Source organism: Miscanthus floridulus, chromosome 3 (genome assembly GCF_019320115.1).
Source record: "Miscanthus floridulus cultivar M001 chromosome 3, ASM1932011v1, whole genome shotgun sequence".
In the NCBI taxonomy this organism is placed as follows: domain Eukaryota; kingdom Viridiplantae; phylum Streptophyta; class Magnoliopsida; order Poales; family Poaceae; genus Miscanthus; species Miscanthus floridulus.
The window spans coordinates 15033503-15057962 of record NC_089582.1 but is presented as its reverse complement, the minus strand read 5'-3'; the positions used below and the strand labels follow the sequence as shown (position 1 = coordinate 15057962).

General features: G+C 51.1%; 1 pseudogene; it reads left to right on the top strand.

Annotated features, from left to right (window-relative positions):
* The first annotated feature begins 21413 nt into the window (after nt 1-21413).
* On the top strand, nt 21414-23243 carry LOC136545054 (2-hydroxyisoflavanone dehydratase-like; annotated as a pseudogene).
* Nucleotides 23244-24460: the final 1217 nt, after the last annotated feature.

Sequence of the window (24460 nt, the reverse complement as noted above, 5' to 3'; positions counted from 1 at the left end):
CGACCCGCCTCTCCGACCGGAAGGCCTGGCCGAGAAGGGACGACGCTCGCCTCTGACTCTGACTCGCTTCTCCGACCGAGAGTACATCGAACCTCTGCTTACAGCTCTTCTCCGACCAGGAGGCCGGAGCCGTCTAGGGAACGACCGACCGGGGATGCCCGCTCAGTGAAGACCCAGGAAACAGATAGAGCAAGTAAGGTAGGGCGCTCCAGTCAACCGCAATATCAAGGACCGTACCCTGCACACCTGCAGGATAGTACTGTCGGGTCATGCCAGAAGGGTACTATATAACCTTTCAGACATGTCAGAACACCAACAATGTTGTGGGCGCCGACATTTATCCTACAATATGGTAGGCGTCGACATTTGCCATACCAGAAGGAGACGATGGAGCCTACCACATGCATCTGAGCATAACAGTGTTGTGGGCACCGACAAACCATCTTGTACCCGACGGCGTGGGCAACAAGACTAGATAACACACACACTCTCTTTATCTCACACTCTCTCTCTCTTGTAAAGCCATCCCCTTCATCTATAAAAGGGGATGCGCTCTCTCCAAAATAGGGACGATCGATTCAGAGGATTCGAACACCCAACGATCGATTCAGACAACTGATTCTGATTCCCTCTGCTTGGCTCTAGACCTCTAAAGCCGGATAGAGCGCACGTTCAAACACTTAGCGCACGTCGGGGCTCCCGTCCCTCTTGGCCCTTCGGTCCAGAGTTCGACCGGACCTTTGATACCCCCCATCTTACTCCCACTCGTTTGTAACCCCACAGCAAACTACGAGCACCTAGGCTCAGGAATAAAGTCACCGACCGACTCAAACTGGACATATGGCACATTGTCTAAACTAGTATAAACCCTGTATCATTGAGTGCTAGGCCACATCCGATCACAACGTATGGCAAAACTACAAATATTTACGTGTTGGTCACTTTTCGCACCGACAGTTGGCGCCGTTCGTGGGGAGGACGCCGTTCGTTCACGCTTTTGGCCATCGGATGGCCCACCTTTCCACCGTCTTCGGCATGGCGGGCTCAAGCGATACGACTCGCTTTGGCTCACTGGAGTTTCCCGCACTCCCACCTGTTGGGATGTGGGTTCCTCCTGTCTTCGAGCCATCCTAGGCCTTCCTCTTCGGAAGCCTAGACTTCGTCGCCGACCGGCTCAGCTTGCTTCGCCTCCACGAGGAGGCACTTGTCCTAGTGCCCGTCGAAGGAGGAGCGCCCTCCGACGGCTCTGGACCACCGATAACCTCAATGATGAGGCGCCTGCGCTTCGCTCTGAGCCTACGCTGGGCTCAAACCCCACTGTGAGTAACGTACATACTATTCTTTACTCGCTTTATTATATTTTCCGCCAACTCTCAGAAGGGACCCCATCGTCCCCATCGTGTCCGCCGTGCGACCGGTTCCCCTACGGCCTCGCGTACCCCGTGGACGCGTATGCACGGGGGCTCTGAAAGATACTGGTGCCACCCCCTCTCACATCCAAATTTGTGGGGATGGCGGGCTATGCTCCTGCCTCCTTGCACGACCTCATGGATGACATTGCTGAGAGCGACGGCTCCAGCATCGACGATGTCATAGCACCTAGCCACCCTCTATCCTAGGAGTGCGCTATGGCTGACGCCCTAGGACAGCCGCCGGTGGTAGCGGAGTCTCTACAGACCCACACTCCTCCGGACCCTCGTGCGGAGGCCCTCGCATGTGCACAGGAGCACGACGAGGAGCTACGACAAAGGCGGCAGAACCAGCCGCCACATGTGCCGGCGTGCTTGGCACACCATGTTGCGCCCCGTGCGCGTAACCCGGCAAGCGGCGCCCGGGGTCACGCCCACCAGGTTCAGCATAACATCATCGACGGGGGGAACGATCCTCCATAGTTCGCTCGGGCTGGCCAGAACATCGCCGCGGTGGCGATGCTTCTGCGCGGCCTTTCGGAGCCTATCGACCCACAGGAGCAGCCGGTCCACCAGAACCTCTGGGTGCAGGTGGAGACCGTCGCCGTTCAACAGGCGAAAAGCTCCACGTCGTGACATCAACTCGTGGCCTCTCTCCCCACCAGGGGAGCGGGGACGCCCCAGACAAATCGCTCCATCCGCTCACTGTAGTCGCCAGGTGCACAACAGGAGGGCATAGCTGCACCACGGCCTGACCCGGTGCCCGCTCCACACCAGCCATCTATGCGCGAACGCCTCGGGCCAAACCGATATGCTCGCAGCATCATCAGCAACCGACGTCGGGCCTGGGCTGGACCATCGAGGGGAGCGGTGAAACGCGCCCTAGGCATGGTCGCCGACCAGAGTCCTAGCCCGGATGGCCTGGGACCACGGGCCTTTGGCAGGCGCATCCAGAGAGCGCCATTCCCACAGTGCTTTCGACCGCCTACCAACATCGCCAACTATACCGAGGAGACGAATCCCGGTATATGGATCAAAGACTTCTGGCTCGCCTGTCGAGCCAGAGGAGTGGATGATGACCACTTCATCATTCAATACCTCCCCATCTGTGTGGGGGAACATGTTCGAGCATGGCTCGAATTCCTCCCACATGACAACATCCGCGACTGGGCGGACCCCAAGAGGATCTTCATCGGGAATTTCTAGGGGACGTATGTCTGACCTAGAAACTCCTAGGACCTCAAGAGCTGCCAGCAGGAGCCAAACGATTCCCTATGTGTTTACATCCATAGGTTCTCAAAGTGATGCAACTCCCTTCCTGATGTCGTCGACGCAGACGTTATCAACGCATTCCTCTCCGGGACAACCTATGAGTCTCTGATCCAAAAGCTTGGCTGCCTGAAGCCCCGTACCACCCACGACCTGCTCGACATCCCCACAAACCACACCTCTGGTGAGGAGGCGGTCGGAGCGGTCTTCAACGGAGGCCAGGACAAGGGCAAGGCCAAGCGCGAGGACCAAGATGAGGGACCCTCCACGCAAATGGGCAAGAAGAACAAGAAGGATTGGCGCCGACCGACCAACTTCGTGTTGGTCGCTGTAGCTGATCGCGCGGGCAAGCAGCCCCAGCAGGGCTAGCCTGACCACTTCGACAAGCTCATGGATAGCCCATGCACCAACCACACTTACCCTGTCAAGCACCTCTATAAGGACTACGACCTCCTCAAGCGCTTCTTGCGATAGGCCAGCGGGCTGAAAGAAGGAAAGGGCAAGGAGGCAGCGACCAAGAAAGGAGGCGCGGTGGGCAAGGATGTGGGCAACCTTCCCGTCCCCGAGGAGTGCATCATGATCTTCGGGGGATCCGATGCCATCTACTCCAAGCGCCAGCACAAAGTGCGCTACAGAGAGGCATGCGTCGCCGAAATGGCCGTCCCCTCCTTCCTTCGCTGGTCGAAATCTCTGATCACTTTCGATCAGAGGGACCACCATTCCCACGTCGCCAGATTGGGTCACTACCCGCTCGTCATCGACCCCATCATCCGCAAGAAGCACCTCACCAAGGTGCTGATGGATGGAGGCAGCAGCCTCAACATCCTCTACGTCGACACCCTTGACGCCATGCATATCCCCCAGTCGGAGCTCCGCTCGGCGAGCTCTCCCTTCCACGGCGTGATCCCAGGAGTGCAGGTATACCCGCTGGGGCAGATCAATCTACCCTTCATGTTTGGTGACCGAGCCAACTTCCGCTCGGAGGTGCTTACCTTCGAGGTGGTGGACTTCCTGGGGTCTTACCACGCCATCTTGGGGCGGCCATGCTACGCCAAGTTCATGGTGGTCCCCAACTACACCTACCTAAAGTTGAAGATGCTGGGACTGAACGTCATCATCACTGTGGGTAGCACCTTCTCACACGCCTACATGTGCGACCGTGAGCATTACGAGCTTGCCACTGCCGTCATCAACTTGTCCGAGCTCCCACGGCTTGGGGAGTTGTCAACCCCAGCAGTCCTGGACTACAACAAGCCAACCTCCTTGACTGCCTTCCGCCCACTCGAGGAAACTAAGGCGGTGGGCATCGACCCCACTGACCCTACCAAGATGGTACGGATCGGGACCCAGCTCCAGACAAATAGGAATGCGAGCTCACTGACTTTCTATGTGCCAATCACGTTGTCTTTGCATGGAAACCTTCTGACATGCCAGGCATACCACGGGAGGTCACCGAGCACGCACTACGCCTTGTCCCAGGCTCGAAGCCCACCAAGCAATGTCTGCGTCGCTTTGATGATGAGAGGCGCAGGGCCATAGGCGAGGAGGTCACCAATCTCCTGGCAGCCGGATTCATCAAAGAGGTATACCACTCCGACTGGCTTGCCAATCCTATTCCTATTAAAAAGAAGACTGGAAAATGGAGAATGTGCATTGATTATACTGGCCTCAACAAGTTATATCCGAAGGACCATTTTCCTTTACCACGCATAGACCAGATAGTCGACTCCACCTCAAGATGCGAAATCCTCTCCTTTCTGGATGCCTACTCAGGCTATCACCAGATCATTATGAAAGAGTATGACTAGCTCGCGACTTCGTTCATCACTCCGTATGGTTTGTACTATTATGTAACCATGCCTTTCAGTCTGAAGGACATTGGCGCCATCTATCAATAGTGCATGCAGCAATGCTTCGCCGATAAAATCGACCCGCTCGACCAGCCTGATCAAATCGATCGGCCAAAACCAACAATCGCCGTCTATATTGACAACATAGTGGTCAAAATGCCTCAAGCTTGCGACCTGATCGCAAACTTAGCCGCGACGTTCACGAACCTCCGAAGGTTCAACATCAAATTGAATCCCGAAAAATGTGTTTTTGGGGTTCCGAAGGGGAAGCTACTTGGATACATCATGTCTGAACATGGTATTGAGGCCAACCCCGAAAAAATCATGGCCATCTCCAACATGGGCGCCATACGCAACGTCAAGGGCGTACAAAGGCTCACCGACTATTTGGCCACCCTGAGCCGGTTCATCTCCCAGCTTGGCGAACGGGGGATGCCTCTCTACAAGTTTCTCAAAAAGACGGATACCTTCGTCTGGACTGAGGAAGCACAACAGGCTTTGGAGAGCCTTAAAGTGTCACTGACGTCGGCCCCAATCCTCATCGCTCTCAAACAGGGAGAACCCCACCCCCTCTACGTCGTGGCAAGCAACCACGTGGTGAGCGCTGCCATAGTCATTGAAAGGGAGGAGCCAGGACACCACCTTAAGGTCCAATGGCCCGTATACTTCATTGTGGAGGTACTCACTGGCCCCAAGGTTCGGTACCCTAGGTGCAAAAACTCCTATATGCCGTGCTAATGGTGACTTGGAAGCTCTTGCACTACTTCTCCAACCACGAAGTCTCGGCCGTCACTTCATACCCGCTCGGAGACATCATCCGCAACCGCGACGCCGTGGGACGAATCTCCAAGTGGGCACTCAAGCTAATGGGCCACGACATCAGGTATATCCCCCATACCGCTATCAAGTCTCAGGCTCTCATAGGCTTTGTCGCTGAATGGACGGAGGTCCAGCTCTCGACCCCAGACATCACCCATGAGTACTAGACGATGTACTTTGATGGGTCCATAATGGCGCCCGGCTCAGGGGCTGGATTGGTTCTGATCTCCCCGGATGGGAGTAGGGTCCGCTATGCAATCCGCCTCCACTTTTTGACCTCAAATAACGCCATGGAATACGAGGCCCTCGTCAACGGACTGCACATCGCCATCGAGCTCGACGCTATGTGGCTCTAAGTCCACGGTGACTTGGAGCTGGTCGTCGACCAGGTCATGAAGGAGTCCTCTTGCAAAAGCCCCCTCATGACAGCATACTGCCAGGAGGTGCGCAAGCTCGAGGACAAATTCCAGGGGATCGAGCTACACCATGTCCCTCGAAAGGACAACGATGCCGCTGATTTTCTCGCAAAATTGGCTGCCAGGCGGTTCCATCTCCGGACGGGGTCTTCATCAACGACCTTCACGAACCGTCTATCCACGTCCTTGAAGGTCAGATCCAGACACACCCCGATGCCGACCCGATGCTTGGGGGCTCCAACCCCAGTACCCCCATGATGACGTCGCCGTGGTGGCACTCGATCAAGCCGACTAGCGAGCGCCGCTACTCGCCTACCTCCTCGAGGAGGTTCTCCCACCCGAAAGGACTGAAGCGTGATGGACCGCTCGACGCACCATGACATTTGTCATGATCGGTAACAAACTCTACAAGCGAAGTCCGTCAGGAGTACTCATGAAGTGCGTCCATACCGACCAAGGGAAACAGCTCCTCCTCGAGGTCCATGCCAGAATCTATGAACACCACGCGGGCCCAAGCTCGCTGGTCAGAAAAGCCTTTCGACAAGGTTTTTACTGGCCCACCGTGCTATGAGATGCAAAGGAGGTCATCCGCAAGTATGAAGGATGCCAGTTTTACGCTCGGCAAACGCACTTCCCGGCATAGGAGCTTCAAACCATCCCCATCACCTGGCCATTCATAGTCTGGGGCCTCAACATGGAAGGACCCCTCAAAAAGGGACCAGGCGGCTTCACTCACCTACTCATAGCGGTCAACAAATTTACTAAGTGGATAGAGGCCAAGCCCATCACCAACATTCACTCAGAAGAGGAGGTCAAATTCTTCCTCGACGTCATCTACCGATTCGGCGTTCCTAATTGTATCATCACTGACCATGGAACTAACTTCACTAGGAAGAAGTTCCTGAACTTTAGTGATGGATACGACATCAGGATCGATTAGGCCTCAGTTGGACATCCACGTACTAACATTCAGGTCGAGTGAGCCAATGGCATGGTCCTCCAAAGACTCAAGCCACGCATCTTTGACCGACTCAACAAGTATGTCGAGCGATGGGTTGTAGAGGTCCCAGCGATCCTCTGGAGCCTAAGAACAACCCTGAACTAATCCATAGGGTTCACACCCTTCTTCCTATCCTATGGAGCTAAAGCATTTCTGCCCTCTGACCTCGACCACAGCACCCCAAGAGTGAAGGCCTTCGACCGTGACCGAGCCGTGGAGGCTCAACAAGACGCAGTCGACCTGCTCGAGGAGGCCCGTGAGATGACCGTCATCCGCTTCTCTCAGTACCAACAAACTCTCCGTAGGTACCATGAAAGAAAGATCAGAGGGAGGATCCTCGAGGTCGGAGACCTTGTGCTCCGGAGAACCCAATGAACCAAGGAGAAGCACAAACTCTCTCCTCCTTGGGAAGGACCCTATACGGTGACCGAAGTGATCCGACCGGGCACCTACCGATTGAAGGACCACGACGGCAACGTTCTCACCAACACTTGGAACATCAAACAGTTATGTCATTTCTTCCCTTAAAAATTCGGTCTTACCGATTTCTTTCATTCAATGTTCGCTCCTACAAAGCACCCTGGCCCCAACAGTTTCTCCCTGGGTCGCTCGGGGGCTCCATGGGGGTGCGATACCACCTCTCTTTTTTACTATCTTATGGTAAAAACGTTTCTACCCAAATGAAAGGGTAGTCTGTTCCTTTAATTACCTTACGTAACTTTGTTTTAAACATTCCGACCGATCACAACCCGCCACGACCTACGGTTATGAGTAGCTGAGCCTCACGGACCATGCTCGGGTTCTTAAGGTTGCAGCCTACTTGGGCTTCCCCATGAACTTATCCTTTACATATGCTAAGTACTTCTACTCTAATTTCTACTATGGCTGCCCGGCGGCATCGGCTGACGGCGCGACCGGCGAAGACGAGGGCTGCTCGGTCTCTGACGGGACGACATTTGGCTCGGTCGGAGGCGGAGCGACGTTCGCTTCTAACTCGGGCTCCACTCCATCCGTAGGCTGGGCGACGTCCTCCTGGCGTGCGCCTTCAGCCGCGTTCACACAGCAAGCCTCCATCACCATTGCACGAAGACTTGCTCTGCCACCATCTGTGCACATGGCAGCAAGCTCTCCCCGAGCGCATGGATGGTGTCCGGGCTCTAGCCATCGGCGTACCCGCTGCAGATGGTGGCGAAGTATATGTCCGGGTGGTGCGTTGCCACCAAAGTCCGCACCCTCGACGTCCCATAGAACATCCCGTCGGAGATAAGTGCCCAAACTTCGTCTGAGACCTCCGCTAGTCAGATGGCGGGCGTGCTGGTGCTCGGCGCTGACCCGAACACCTCCGAGACAACGACCTAGGCAACATTGCGGATCTGGTCAAGCTCCCCCTCAAGAGCACTTTGCTCTTCAAGGGACTTGGCCAGTGCCTCCACGCTCTGACCGATCGTCGCCTTGGCCGACTCTAGGTCCTGCTCCAGAGAGCCAACCCTTCCGCCCAGTTCTAGAAGAAGGATGACAAGCTTAGAAGCAAGCTAAAGAAAAAACCAAGACACCAAAGGCGGAATAGGTACATACTGAGGCGGGTGTTCTCGAGGATGGAGAGTCACCTGCTCGCGCAGCCGAGCGTTCGACTCCTCCGTCCCTAGCACCTGCCCCCAGAGCACGAGCACTTCTTGGTCGACCTCCGACCGGCCCTTCCCCTCTAACTCTAGGGCCTCTAGGGAACTCTAGAGCACCGCCTTGGTCTCCGCCTAATAGACCTTCACCGCCTCAAGTCCCCGCTCAGCGGCGGTCGCTCGCTCCACCGCGAGCAGTTCCGCCACCCGTACCTCTGTCGCCTCGGCTACCTGGGTTTGAGACTCACGGCGTGCGAACTCTAGCTGGCGCTCGAGCTCGACAACCCACCATGACGCCGTGGCCTCCCACTCCATCCAAGCGTGCTCCTCCCAAAGAAAATGGGACTAGCGGCTTGACATCTCCTCCAAGCCCTGCAAAGCAAGAAGCAGGTGTGCTGAGACAACTGGTGAAAGACCAAGGAGCCAAGGATGAACATAGAAAACTTACCTCTGCGATGCGGGGCAGGTTGACCGTCAATGCCTGATGGACAGACTTGACCCGCTCTAAGGCCTCCTCATGCCTTGCCCTGGTTTGGGCAAGATCGGACTCCATCGCGAGTCCTCTCCCTCCAAGTACGTCCTAGAGCTGCACCTCCTCCTCATCCTGGAGGATGAAACGCACCTTCCTTGGGTCATCAGGGCAGGGCCACACCAGGTCGGTGGTCGCCCCCAACCCACTGGAAGGCCTAGCCGATGACCGGACCACCGCCAGCTCCTACGACGGCAGGATGTCCGGCGCCTCCACCCTGGTGCCTACCTCACCGGGGCAGGGGATCTCCACCTCCTCAACCTCATGGCCCACCGTCGGTTGCTCTACCTCTGGTCTGGCTACGCCTCCTCCCGACCCTGATAGCTCTGACCAGGAGGGCGAGCTGTGCGTCCATCCACCGGGCGAGGCAGGGAGCCCAGTCTCCCTCCTCTCTTCTGTTGTAGCCGGTGCGGGAGGGATCATGAGGGTCACCTCCGACCCGGCCTCCGCCATCGCCACCGGGATCGCCGCCAACACCGTCGTCACCGCTGCCGCCGTACTTGCGACCGATTGGGAGGGCACAGCCCCCGAAGGGGAAGGTCACACCACCGCCACCCTGCTTTCCCCGCCACTTGTCGTGATGCGCTACAAGGTAGGCCTCCACTCCTCCCGCATGGGAGGCAGGGCGATGCTCAACCCCGTCAGTATCTGACCATTGTCGAAAAAGTAAAGGTCTATCACACTCCAAAAAACTCAGCTATGAGATAAAAAAAGAAACAAAGAATACATACCAGGATGCAAGCGGTATGGCTCTAAAGCCCTGACCCACTGGCATTGGGCCCGCCAGATGAGGGCCGCTCACAAGTCACGAGCCATGCCTCCTCACTTTGATCGGGGGGGGAGTTGACCTGGCTGGCTCCCGATCGGCGCACGAGTCGCCACGATCGCCGCCTCGAGGCATGCCAACCGGAGCACCTTTCGGGACGTCCCCCCATTATGGGTCGCGCACCGGCGCCAACCCTGATGATGCGGGGTGTGAGCCTGCTCCCCTAACCGCCTGGCCTGCCCTGTCGCGCCCAGAGCAGGTGGGGACAAGGCCGACGACGCCTTCGAAGGGCACGGCGGCCGCGTCTGCTTTGCCTCCCACTCACCGACGGCGTCCAAGCTCGTGGCGCGCTTCCTTGGTGCGGGAACATCGCCGCGCCTCTCTGCCTCCCGCTCACCACCGGCAGACACGGCCATAGGCTCGCAACGCTCCACCAAAGTCACAACCTCCCAGCCTCCCTCATCCTCAAAGGAGATCACGTCGTCACCCATCTCTGTGGGGTCCTCCGACTCGAGCTCTGCCTCGACGTCGCTCTGATTCTTGCTGGCCCGCACCCGCTGGGCGATCTCCATCTCCTTCCCGTGCTTCCTCTGAGCCTTCTTAGCTCTCTTTTTCTTCCTACCATCCGCCGCCTTCTTCAGGGTGGCTTGCCGAGCCACGCCCTCCGACCCCTTTGGAAGATGCGGCCAGGATTTATAACCGGTGAGGCCCTGCGAAACGGGCGACTTGAAGTCAAATTATAGGAGAGCAAGATCGAAGGGGACACAGAATAAGAAGAGGAGAATGTACCAGATTGGGCAGCTTCTCGGCATGGAGAGGTCCAGGCTTTCCTTTGAGGGTCTCCTGGGCCTTCAGTTGCAGCATCCGGTCGAGTCGGCTCTAGACTTCATCCTTCACCAACTCCACCGAAGACGCGCGGTCGGGGTCCGTCGGGCCAGAGTACAACCACATCGGCCGTGTCCTTTCCGCCAGCGGGGTGATCCGATGGTGGAAGAAGGTGTGGAACACCCACACCCCATCGAGGCCATGCTACAACAGCTTCTAGAGCTCTACCCTGATGATCTCCAGCTTGTTCTGCTGGCTGGAGGGGCCCCACGACCAGCTCTCCTGCCTCTCCGGTCTCCTTCCGTTGAAAGGCGGGAACGACGCCTCCATCGGGTTCCTTATGTAGAACCCTCCCCGTGCCACCCTTGGTTGGAGTCATAGGGGGTGTACGCGGGGTAGGAGCCCAACAAACTTGGCTTCTTCTGTAGGGCGAAGCCACCAACTAGCGTGGTCCTGGCCGGCTTCCCCTCCGACAAGGCTCGCCCGGTGAAGATCCGCCAGAAGAAGTCCACGTGCGGCTTCATCCCAAGAAAGACATCATAGACAGTGACAAAGCCAGCGACGTGCAGCACCCTAGTCGGATTGAGGTGCTCCAGCTCTAGGCCCCACTCATTGAGGAGCCCACGTAGGAACCAGTGCACAGGGTATCCTAGCCTGCGCTCATGGAAGGCGAGGAAAGAGACAACCTCGCTGGCCCGAGGTCATAGGAAAGCCTCCCCCGTAGGGGCCCTCTAGTGCGCCACCTCCTTTGGCAAAAGCAGCCTCTTCTTGGCTAAGGCAGCCAGCACCATCTCATCGACGTTCGATGGCCTCCAGCTCGACATTGTGCTCTAGATTCACGAATGGATATGTGAGTTCTCTCCCTCGCTTTACCCTCTCTCACTTAGGAACCGCCATGGCACACGAACGCTCTTGGTGAGAAGGAAGAAGGAGGAGAGGCGGCAGTTGGGGAATAGGCGACGGAACAGGACAAAGACCCTCTCCCTTCCCGTATTTAAGGAGGAGGTGTAGCAGTTGGGGAAAGGAGAAGGATTGGGGCAAAAAAACCTCTCCCTTCCCCCATTCAATGCGGATGGGATGCAGTGGGACGTGTCCTGATCGATGGGATGCGCCCTGCCCGACGAGATGGCGCCTGGTTAGACAGGTTGTGTCCTAGGCATGGCCCACCACTACCGCACGCCGAGCCCGGGAAACAAGGCACAACCACACGCGGGTGGCCCTCTGCCTTCCCAGGCAGGACTTGGAAGGACCCAACATCGGAATCTCTGCCAAGGAGAGACCAACGGGCTTCCTGAGTCGATTGAACAGCTCAAGCGAGTGCCGAGAGATAGGTCAGGAGCAGAGAGATGTCCCATATGGGCCATGCCGACTCCGTCACGAACGATGAGCTCAGATCCCATTCGAACATATCCGATATGAACTCCTCTAGTCCGTCACTTGAGTCGTTAAGGTAACTCTACCGATCCCCCTTACTTTATTTTTCTGATGCATGATCATTCATTCATCCATTCTCATACATGCATTCGCACATTCATTCATTCATCCCATACATCCGAAGCATCGCATATGTAGTTAAATGCATCAGAACGCTCCGTGTTGCGTCACGAAGTGGAAGTTGCCTCATTTGACATGAGCAACGACCGACCGGGGTTCGAAGGCTGGCCCACGAAGGGCTCAAGGCCGCCTCGCGTCAAACAGAGCTAGGGGAGAAAATGTAGATGAGCCCCAGCGGCCCTCACCCAATCTGCCCAGAAGTAGACAGGGTCATCTCAACCCTCTCGTTCGATCCTAACCTCGAGCCATGCCCACATAATCTCCATCGAGGGGAGGCCAGTGGGCCACCTGGGTCGGTCTCCGGAATGACCCGGGCATCTATCGGGACGTGGGTTAAGGAGCACTGGAATGCCACATGAGGGCTATGCCGACCCCATCATGAACGACGGACCTAGATTCCACTTAAACGTGCCCGTTAGCGAGCTCACCGAGCGCGTCGCTCGAGCCATCGAGGCAAGCAACGTTAGCTCAGCCCCTCCGGTTGCGGAAACCATGGACATGATAACACAGAGAACTAGACCAACCCCTATCAAGCCCAATGGGGCTCAGGGGCTCAGGTCGCCCGACACCGACTCAGGAAATCAACCAACCGCGTAGGTCGCGAGCGGGACAAACACGGGCGAACACCCCGAACGATAGTCTACGGCCCTAGGGAAGAGTACCAAGATGCTCAGCCTCCAACCGACTCATCAGTCGAACGCAGGCTCGGGGGCTACACCCGTGGGTGCGCTCATGCGCACCCACTGTCAAAACAAAAATTCCCCCGCTAGCAAAAACAAAAAAACCTAGACGATTCTACCCGAATTGATCGGGGGCTTGGGCGCTACACCCGTGGGTGCGCTTGCGTGCACCCACCGTCAAGATGAAAAATCCCCCAGACAATTCTACCCGAATCACCTGAGGGCTTGGGGGCTCCTGTCGGGTTCATAAACCCGGGGTCCCTCATGGACCTGCTTTCCAGCAAAAGCTCGACCCAGCAGACGACCTTGCGAATGACGCGCAACTCCTGGGCCGGCCCAGAAACCTAACGATAGGCCAGAAGGGCGATCCAGTCTCCGACCAGAAGGCCTGACCAAGGAGGAACGACGCTCGCTTCCGTCGCTTCCAACTCCGGCCTACCTCTCCGACCGGAAGGCCTGGCCAAGGAGGAACGACGCTCGCTTCCATCGCTTCCAACTCCGGCCTGCCTCTCCAACCGGAAGGCCTGTCCAAGGAGGACCAAAGCTTGCCTCCGACTCTGGCCCGCCTCTCTGACTGGAAGGCCTAGCCAAGGAGGAACGACGCTCGCTTCCATCATTTCCAACTCAGGTCCGCCTCTCTGACCGGAAGGCCTGGCCGAGGAGGACCGACGCTCGTCTTCGACTCTGGCCCACCTCTCCGACTAGAAGGCCTGGCCAAGGAGGACCGACGCTCGCCTCCGACTCCGACCCACCTCTCTGACCAAAAGGCTTAGCCAAGAAGGGAGGACGCTCGCCTCCGACTCCGACTCTCTTCTCCGACCGAGAGTACATTGAACCTCTGCTTACAGCTCTTCTCCGACAGGGAGGCCAGAGCCGACTGGGGAACAACCGACCAGGGACGCCCGCTCGGTGAAGACCCAGGAAACGAACAGAGCCAGTAAGGTAGGGCGCTCCAGTCAACTGCAATATCAAGGACCGTATCCTGTACACCTGCAGGACAGTACTGTTAGGTCATGCCAGAAGGGTACTTTATAACCTTCCATACATGTCAGAACACCAATAGTGTTGTGGGCACCGATATTTATCCTACAGTATGGTAGGCGCCGATATTTGCCATACCTGAAGGAGGCGATAGAGCCTACCACATGCATCTGAGCGACAACAGTGTTGTGGGCACCGACAAACCGTCTTGTACCCAACGGCGTGGGCAACAAGACTAGGTAGCACACATAAACTCTCTTTCTCTCACACGCTCTCTCTTGTAAAGCCATCCCCTTCATCTATAAAAGGGGATGCGCTCTCTCCAAAATAGGGACGATCAATTCAAAGGATTCGAACACCCAATGATCGATTCAGACAACTGATTCCGATTCCCTCTGCTTGGCTCTAGACCTCTAAAGCCAGACAGAGCGCACGTTCAAACACTTAGCGCACGTCGGGGCTCCTGTCACTCTTGGCCCTTCGGTCCGGAGTCCGACCAGACCTCTGATACCCCCCATATATCTTACTCCCACTCGTTTGTAACCCCACAATAAACTTCGAGCACCTGGGCTCAGGAATAAAGTCACCGACCGACTCAAACCGGACATAGGGCACGTTGCCTGAACCAGTATAAACCCTATGTCATTGAGTGTTAAGCCACATCTGATCACAACGTACGGCAAAACTTCAAATATTTACGTGTTGATCACTTTTCGCACTGACAATACCTTTTTAACATTTTACTCTAGAGTATTCAACATAGCGTATTTATTTTATCCATGGAAAAATATGGCTAAGAATATAAAGTCTTACAAAATGACAATCATATTAGACCAGATGAAAAATGATAATCCTATTAGACCAGAGAAAAAGTCTTACAAAATAAATTTTGATCATTAATTTCTCTTGTAGTATAAGGTCGGCGGCTAAAAAATCAATATCATCTTAAACGCACTTTTAATACAAATCTATCGATATAAGTTTTATGTTCTAAACATTCATATAATTTAATTAACTATTGGTAAAAATTTATAAAGTCTGACTTTTCTCTGGTCTAATCTCTAGAGCTAAAACTTTCATAACTATTCCGTCCACAGGTGCGACACCAAAGCCGCTCGCTCCCATGCATCCACCCGTGCGGTAACCTCCGTGATCTCCTGCGCCTCCAATCACACTTCCTCCAACTGCAACTTGGTATTTGTGCAAAGCACGTTCTCTTAGTCCAACTATTGAGAGATTAGATTCTTAATTGTAGAATAGATTCTAAAACATGTATTGTGAAACACACACTTGTTATGATTATCTTTCCGTAGCACTTGATTCCTAAAAAAGTGTAAGCTTATCTTTCGCGTATCATAGGCATGAAGTGATGCGACAATTGAAGTTGATGTTTTAGTTTTGCATTCAAATTTAGAGTTATATTTTAACTATCTATCTTTCGTGAAGACTTATGTAATATTGATTGGAACATTATGATTGCGATATCTATTTTAGATAACAGTATAACACATGCTCATAGATATATTATCGTGGTATTATGTGTTCCCGTTGCAACGCACGGACATTTACCTAGTATAGATAAAAAAAATATAATACTTGGTAAATCTATCACAACCAAGCATGGATATCTATATGATATACTGTGTTAGAAAATAAATATTAGAGAGAGGTAACACAAAGATAAGCAATTTTTTTTATTACTTGTAGGTACTATTATCGACAAACTTACAATACTTATGTCCCGTAAAATTCTAGCCTGTGGAGGATAGGAGCACGGATTGATAAATTGGTGATGTCTGATAGCATGTAGCTATTGAGGTAAATTTACTGATATACATATACCCTGGCCTCTATATCTATCGATGTTCACAACATTATAGAGTTTCAGGAAATACCGAAGAAAATAAAGTAAATAATCTCATAATAAAATCTGTCAATGACATTTTTCTCCAAAGTTGATGCTGCCTGGATGAAGCAACCCCACTGCATTAAGTGGCTGCATGCATTTGGGACCAAGTCGGCGGCCAATTGATAGACATTACACTTTTCCGTGTTTGGTCCAGTTTTGTCGTTTTTATATCTTATTATTATTATCTTCTGCAGGTCCATTTTTTTAAAGAAAATACGAAAAAGATTGGATATTTTTTGCTATCAGCAAATAGCGCTGCTCCTAAGGTCTAAGAGTATCTCCACTAGATATCCTACCCAATCTCTTATACCTAAAAACTAGTAGTTTAAGAGATGAAACTGTTGCAATAGATCTCCTATCTCATCTCCTACACCTATAATTTTTAAGAGATCTCCTAAAAGAAGTATCATCTCTCCTAAATAAAGGAGACAACCCTCTCTCCCCAGCCCTAAAGAAATATAGGAGACGAGTTTTAGGCAATCTGCTGTAGTAATACTCTCCTATATCATAGATTGATTATAGGGTACTCTCCTAAAATAACTTATAGAAGATGCAATATAAGAGATCCGGTGGAGATGCTCTAACAAGATATCAATAAATATATCAGGTTATATCATCCAGTCTAAGGAAACAATAGTCGGTAGGCACGGCTAGAGGCAGAGACAGGCGAGGGTAAGGGCCTAACCCCCTAACAATGCAGTCTTCTTAAGTACTTCTCATTAGTTAAAATAACCTGATGTATTTATTGAGTACTTAGCATTTCTTAAGTACTTCTCATTACTCCTACTAGATATTATATAAGCAAATAAGCCTTCTCAACTAATCCTAAATTTTCTTTCTCGAATACATCCCTTAATTGTCTAATGCTAAGTGTCTAAATAAAATAAAATAAAATATGATGTGAATAGTTGTTCTATGAACAATGTCTATTTTTATCTTCGTTTAGACATTTAACATTTTTCTAAGATGAAGAGATTAAAGATGATTTATTATAGTTTTTTAAGCCAACATTAAAACTCAAAATTTTTAACTCAACTTTTTATGATCTGATGATGGTGCCATATATATCTTTTATTTTTATCAACACTCGGTGAGCTGTCTCTCTGTATCTGAATCCTGATTTCGCCTCCAGCCATGACACCCATGTGGTTGAACTAAAGGACAAATGAACTTTTTGTACATACTGTCCACAATATCGCAGGGCGCAGGGCATGCTTCCACGAGAGGCAACAGTATTTGCTGGGCTGCCAACCGTTTGTTTCTCTTTGATGTCACTATATGCATTAATGGTGAGAGCTGTGCACAACAAATCCGACAAAAATCCTATCTTGATCGAGGTAGCTAGCTAATTCTAGGTACCGTTGATCCAAAACGACAATGAACACACAAAGCTCGATTGGCAAGAATGGGATGGCAAAAAAAAAATTAAGTTATCTTTACGCCAATATTATTGTGGTCATTCAAGCAGGACCTCGCCCTCATTAAGGAAATGCTGGCCCTATCCAATCTTAATGCTCAGAATGTGAAATTCAGCTGGCGTAGGAAATTTTGCCTTGTGCTCACATCCTTCCCCTGCAAATAAGCTAGCTAACTTAGAGCATCTCCAACACAACTATATAAAACGGCTCCTCTCTACTTGTGTGAGTAGGTTTCCCTTAATTTTAATTTAGGGGTCTAGTTTCTGCTATCGTGTCGAGTAGTCGTGTCTAAATCAAGCCTCTACTTTTATATGTATACACAATGGCATGTGGATCTATCTATCAACATGCCTTTTTGTTCTCTCATTTCTTTTCATCTCATGCCTGGTGTTCAAACAACCGAGGGGGAGGGCGCTCGGTGGTGCAGGGGAGCCTGCAGGGAAGGAAGCCTGGTTGGGGAGAGTGCTCAGCTAGGGAGGGAGTTTAGCAAGAGGGAGGGAGGAGAGACGAGCTCAACGTACTTAGGATGGAGCTCGACCAGGGGAGGTCGGGGGTCAGATCTGGTTGCGAGGCGCCAGGTGGGCAGTCGAACCGCAGTCAAGGTCAGCAGTAAGGGAGCATACGCAGCCATATGTACGGTGGTGGCGAACAGTGATATGGTGGTGGCGGCGACCAGGGCGAAGCCACGTTGTGTGTACTGTGGTGCACTGGCACCAGGGTGCACCAAAAAATTGTTAGTAAATTGACTAACACTCACCATGTACTATGAGAAGAATTCATTTGTCTGCTTCAGTGGTGCACCACCATAACATTGATGATAGCTTCGCCCCTGGCGGCGACTAGGCACCCCCGTGTTTTCTAGTGCAGCCGAGCTATAAAAGCGCCAAAATTGAATGAGGAGGGTAGCAGGACTCTAAATCCAAGGGCGATCAGGCATGGGGTGACACAGTGGTCGGATGTGCAACATGCTAGCACGAGCATGGGGGAGAAGGAACAAGAGGGTGGCTGGGAAAAAGAACAACCAATAGAAAAGTATAGGACCCTACTTTACCCATGGGAGAAAAGGGTGGGAGGTGGATTACAAGGTGTAGGGTTGGGGCTCTAGATTTGAGGGCTGAGTAGATAGCTTGTTGGTCCTCATTGTTTTTTGCTCCATCAACAAATTCAGAGTATGGGGCTTGTTTAGGTAGCCTAGTGAAAATGGTCTTAGGGGTTTGGTAAACTTGCAACCTTGATAAGGTCGTTAGACGTATCCTGGGCAAGAAAGGCCACGTACTTGGATCACTAGCTTGATGGTGCATTGTTGCTAGAAAAAAATCTCAACTTACATGCCTTCATTTCATCGAGGATCAATGCTTCAAGCTAATTGTATTTGTTTATAGAGTAGCATTTATATGCCATATGGTTATATAAGCTTGAGATTTCAATTTCTAATATTTCTAATATTTTATAATCATCATAATATAGGATATCTTCTAGAATTTCTCATGCGGTGAGTCCCATAAGACCTTTAGGATTTAGCTTAGCCATATACCCATTCTTTAGAGTAATATCATGAATTACGCTGCCCGATACCCACTCCTCTTCAGTGGCAGTTGAATATCGTACTAGAATTTAACAATGATCATGTTATATAATTCTGTCATTCAGGACAAGTCCAGTATATTCCTTCTTCATGAAGGTATGCATATATCTATACCTAATAATAAAGAGGCAAAATTTCTGCCACAATTTTTTTCGTCCAACTCCGATCTCTACTCGGATTCTCATTTCTTGTCTGGTGGTCCTCTTTTCAAAGTGTCGTTTAGTTTGGATCTAATCTTTAATAATTTTTCTATCCAACAAGCGAACAGGCTGTACATGTAAACAAGTAGCGAGGTGCAAAAGTTAGTGGATGGTTACCCAAAATATTGTTAGAAGCATCCTAGCATTTTTCAGGATTTAGTCATGGTACATGCTAATTTTCAGAATTAATACCAAGCATTATCCATTCATCCCCCAAAAAATCAGTATTCTAGGAAAAAAATAAATATGAACCTCTCAAGTGTGATAAGTCCAATGCCGGCAGGATTTAGAGAGCTCATATACCTTATACCATGATTCTGGTGTAATCATTCAAAATTTTACTCTTACAGTTACACAGTACAAGATTTATAATGTGTGATAAATAAATGCATTTAGAGTACAAATATATTAACACAGTGTATATACACATGAACAGGGAATAAGTACCGTAATGTATACAAACAATTGGCCCTTGCTACACACACTTTTTCTCCAAAATTTGAGATCTATGCAATTTTCAGATTACATATAGACCGTATTGTAATGGTGAAGAATTTGTAGTCTCAAACCGGAAAGCCTACATGGTCCATCTTTTTTTTTTCACTTCTGTTCCTCCGGCGGTTGCCCGATAGGCTTTTTCAGCCTGCTCGGCCTAAGAGTTTGGTAGGATCTCACATATAAATGGACTATGATTATAATTCTTCCTTCTCTTTTCCTTCTAAGATAAAGTCCGTACATTTTACAACAATGTTTACGTGTGCGTGTAAACTCTTGTCACGTTGAGTAGCAACTATCGACGGATAAGGGCCCAGAGATCTATCTTGTTTCTAGATAATGCTATCTCGTTCTCTAAGTTGTTACCAGCGCTCTCTGTAAAAAAACACCACCAGAGCTCTTCTCGCTAATTAATCAACACGTACTCGCCATAATCTGCAATAGGGGATCGGCGTTCCACCAAGCTACCGCTCCTGTGATATTCTTTCACATCAACAGAAAAACTGACGTGGTCGAGCTAGCAACAAACAAATTCTGACGTGAAGTACTTGTTAGCCAATTCTGGATCCACACATATATATGCTATATTCGGATGTCGGCACGGGCTAGCTGCCTAATTTAATTCTATCTATGTATCAATTATGGCTTGGGCAAGAAGTCGGTTCAGGTGTCCCCGTACAAGCTATTTTTTAAAAGAAAAAACTGGAGGGCATGGTCCCAACTAGCTAGGATCATGTATTAAACACAAAGGGCGCGTTCACTGGTATGGTCCGGCTGACCAGCCGGCTGCTCCTCCTCACAACAACCAGCCAGTTTCAGCCGCTACAGTGTTTCTCTCTCACAACAACCAGCCAATTTCAGCTAAGTTTCAGACCAGCGAACGGGGCCAAAGAAGGCAAGAGTAACAAAAGAGAAATTCAAGAGGCAAAAAAAAAAAAGCTATCATGCAACCGAGTCACAGCATGTGCACTTTATTTTTCGAAACATGCTTACATACATGGAGGTATTCATCATTCTCTATGAACATAGATAGGTTGGAGAGGAAAAAAAACTAACCAACTCAGTCTGTGCTATTTGTACTCTATAAACCACCTACTAGGTGGAAATATGGAAACTAGTTTAAAAAATACACTTTTGTAACTTGAAATTTTTTTAAACTAGACACATATGTAGTTCATCCATCATGAACTTACATCAAAAAGTTGAGATGCAAAGTTATTTTTGTAAATTTGATATGAAAATAAAAAATTCATGTGCATGCATACTAAAGACAAAAATCCAGAGTTTTTGTCCCCAAGTGCATATACAAGCAAATTTTGCGATTTTTGTATGAATTTCGTTTTCAAAAAATGAGTTTACTTTCCAGCTTTTACATGTGAGTAGATATATAGATGCACTGCATATTGTCAAGTTTCAAAAAAAATTCAAGTTACAAAAGTGCATTTTTTAAACATGTTTCCATGTTTTCACCTAGTAGGTGATGGTTTCCGCCATATATTTTCCAATTATTGTGCATATGTATGTGTTTGCATGTGCCCTAGTAGCAGTAGGACAATCAAGCGTAATTTGGTTTTTATGGGATGCACTATATTTATTTGTCACGAAATCGGCTTCCCAAATTCTAATAGCTAAATCCATGGGTTTGGCACAATTAATAAATAAGGCTTTGGTAAAACTTGTTGCCAATGAATGTCAAGACTCAATCGATCCATCTGAAATTATTGTTTGTCGGCAAATGACACTTTCTCAAGAATTTCCTGAGAGTCATGCCCTTTTTTACAGGCAATGCCGGTTCCAAACGTCTTGCAAAAGGATAGTCTTTCAAAAAATTTCATTTCAGAGTTCGAAAAATATATTCAATGTAGGTACCTGACGTGGCATGCATGACCAAAAATTTCTTCCCTAAAAGTGTATGACCATTTCAAAATGGATCCAACTATTTTTTTTGCGAGTAAAAATGGATCAAACTTGTGATATATATGTCGGTACCTGACGGACTGAAATGAAATAGGGCTCCAGCTATAAAACCCCCTCACAAGAACCAGTAGCTGGCCAGAACCCCACGACACAACCAAAAGCCTGCAACGTCGCCATGCATGCAAACAAGAAATGTGTGAATGTTGTCGGCGACGTGGACGACGTCGACGTTGACCTCTACCCATTCCTACTACGATACAAGGACGGCCATGTCGAGCGGTTGCTGTGCAGCCCTTTCGTGGCAGCGTCTGGGAACCCGACATCCAACCGCGGGGTGGCAACGAGGGACGTGGTCATCGACGCCGGCACCGGCGTGTCGGCGCGCCTGTTCCTCCCCTGCCGAGCTGTCGGCAAGGGGAGGAAGCTTCCCCTCGTCGTATACATCCACGGCGGGTCTTTCTCATGGATATTTAAATAGCGGGCTATAGCAACGCTATAGCCTTTAGAAAGAGCTCCCGCTACGCTATTTCTATTTTTCCGCTATCTCATTTATAACCACTATATTATGCTTTAAAGTCGTTAAATTGATTAGCTGTGACTTTAAAATAGCGCTGCTATTTCAACTTTAGCTTCTAGAGTGACAATCTACTTATTATATATTTATCTTTTGCTGTTAAATTAATCTTTTAGAAAATTGAACACTTGAGTCTCACAAATTGTGCTATAATGCCATATTAAATAATATTTCCTAGACTCCTAAAGCCTTGAAAACATATTTGTGTTCAGTAATTTTCACGATTCTTATGTTTTTATGAAATAATTACTTGATTTTTTATGGTTTTCTTAAAAACCGCTAGATAGCTCCGCTATAGCTTTATAGCTTCTGGAAAAAAGATGTCGCTATTTGCAATAGCCCGCTATTTTAAACCTTGATCTTTCTGCATGGAGAGCGCCTTCTGCCGAACGTACCACCGCTACGCGACCTCCCTGGCCGCGAGCTCCGGGGCGGTCGTGGTGTCGGTGGAGTACCGCCTGGCGCCGGAGCACCCCATACCCACGGCCTACGACGACGCGTGGGCGGCGCTCCGTGGGCGGCGCTCCGTGGGCGGCGTCCCTCGCCGACCAGTGGCTGGCGGAGCACGGACCCCCGGCGCACGTTCCTGGCCGGCGACAGCGCTGGCGGGAACATCGCGTACCACACGGCGGTGCGCGCCAGCCGCCGGGACGACGGCGTCGACGTCGAGGGGGTGATCATCGTCCAGCCCTACTTCTGGGGCGCCGAGCGGCTGCCCTCCGAGTCGGACCCTGACGACGGCGCGGCGGTGCTGCCGGTGTACAGGGTGGACAGGCTCTGGCCGTCCGTGACGGCGGGGCAGGCCGGCAACGAGGACCCCCGGCTGAACCCTCCCGACGAGGAGATCGCGTCGCTGACGTGCCGCCGCGTCCTGGTGGCCGTCGCCGGGAAGGACACGCTGCGGGACCGCGGGGTACGGCTGTTCGCGCGCATCCGCGACTACTACGCCCGCACCGCCGGCGGCAGCGCGACGGCGACGCTTGGTGGAGTCGGAGGGTGAGGACCATGGTTTCCATCTCTACAGCCCGCTGCCCGCGACGAGCAGGAAGCTCATGGAGATCATCGTGCACTTCAAAAAACCAGCCGCCGCCGCCGGAGCTCGAGTACGGGTTGCAGCTGCATGCAGTAGATGCATGGGGATGGGAGGGCCTTCTTGCAGACGCAGGTACCCACCGCCCCATCGTGCTAGGCGTGCCTAGCAGGCCGTTCAGGGACATATTTGACTATGGGATGGACATGAAGCGTCTCACTGGTACAGCCTGCAGGGCATATGAAGGCCCATCGAAAATTGGACGTGGCAACAACCTAGCAGCATCCAACAAGGTAAACTATGGACTATTTGTTACGGGCCCGTTGAGGCCGAATAAGGCCTACAAGGGCCCAGCAGCAGCAGCACTTCCTGGCACTCGCGTTGTCAAGAACTTCTTCTAGCCGCTGAGCCAGCCAGAGATATATGATCCCCAAAAAATATGTGGTGACTAAGGGAGTCTCAAAAAAAAATGTGGTGACTAAGGGGTGTGATATCTTCCACAAATGTGGGTCTAATTGTGTTTTTAATTTATCGTTACTATAAGAATAATTGTGTTGTCAAGATAATGTACTTGTACTAATGTATATTATATCAATAAACAAGACCAGAAGTGAAGAATTATCTGAAACAAATACCCCTTTTTTCAAAAAAAAAAAAATGGTCATGTTATAATCTCCATAAGTAAATCATTTTAAATCTTTTTGAGAGTAAATCATTTTAAATCATCACAGAAGAAAATGAGAACCAGTCTAACAGCACAGAATGCTAAGAATCTCTCTAGAACTATATACCGTTGTTGATGCTGCCCCCGAGACCATGCCATGTGGCATGTCATATTGTCATCAAGTTGGCCCAATAAATAAAAGATCATTAAGCCCCAACGGGTGATGACGATTAGACGCTAGCCCACAAATCTATAAATAATATATCAAGGTTAAATCTCCTACAACAAAAAAGAACAAAAGTAAGACTATTTTTTCGTGCGACTTTGTTTGGGTCATCATCGCTCCGCTCCCCTGCGATACCCGTCTCCCGTCCGCGCGCAAGTCGCACAACCGCCGCAATCACCGCCCCCACCCCACCGTGCGTGCGACCCGCTGGAGCTCCCCATCCCCATCCCCGCACCACTGTCGCGCTCCTCCCCACCGATCCCATCACGCCACGATCGCCCATCGGCCTCGCTCCTCCGCCGTCGCCGTCGCCCAGCAGCCTCGCCGTGGCCTCCCTCGCCAAGCCCCGGTGACCCAGTCAATCAGGGGCATCGACGATTCCAGACGTCGTCCCCCCTGCCGCCTCCCCTCCCACGCCGAGGATGGATCCAGATGAGGCAGCCCGGCAGGTGAGTAGATCGTCGACCGTCGCCCTCAGCTGATCCGGTGACGAGGCATTTCGAATAGGGTGGAGGCGCTCGCCCTCGGTGTATTCGGCGAGGAGGCATCCTAATCCAAGTGAGAGCGCACGGCATGGCGGCCACCCTCATTCTCCTCCATGCCCCTTCCTCCTCGCGCCGCAAGGGCGGGGCGACGGCGGCCCTCCCTTCCATAGCGGCCACGGCCGTCCCTCCTGAAAGCATCTAGGCCCCTAGTTGGATTTCGGTGATTAATGTCAATACAAGATT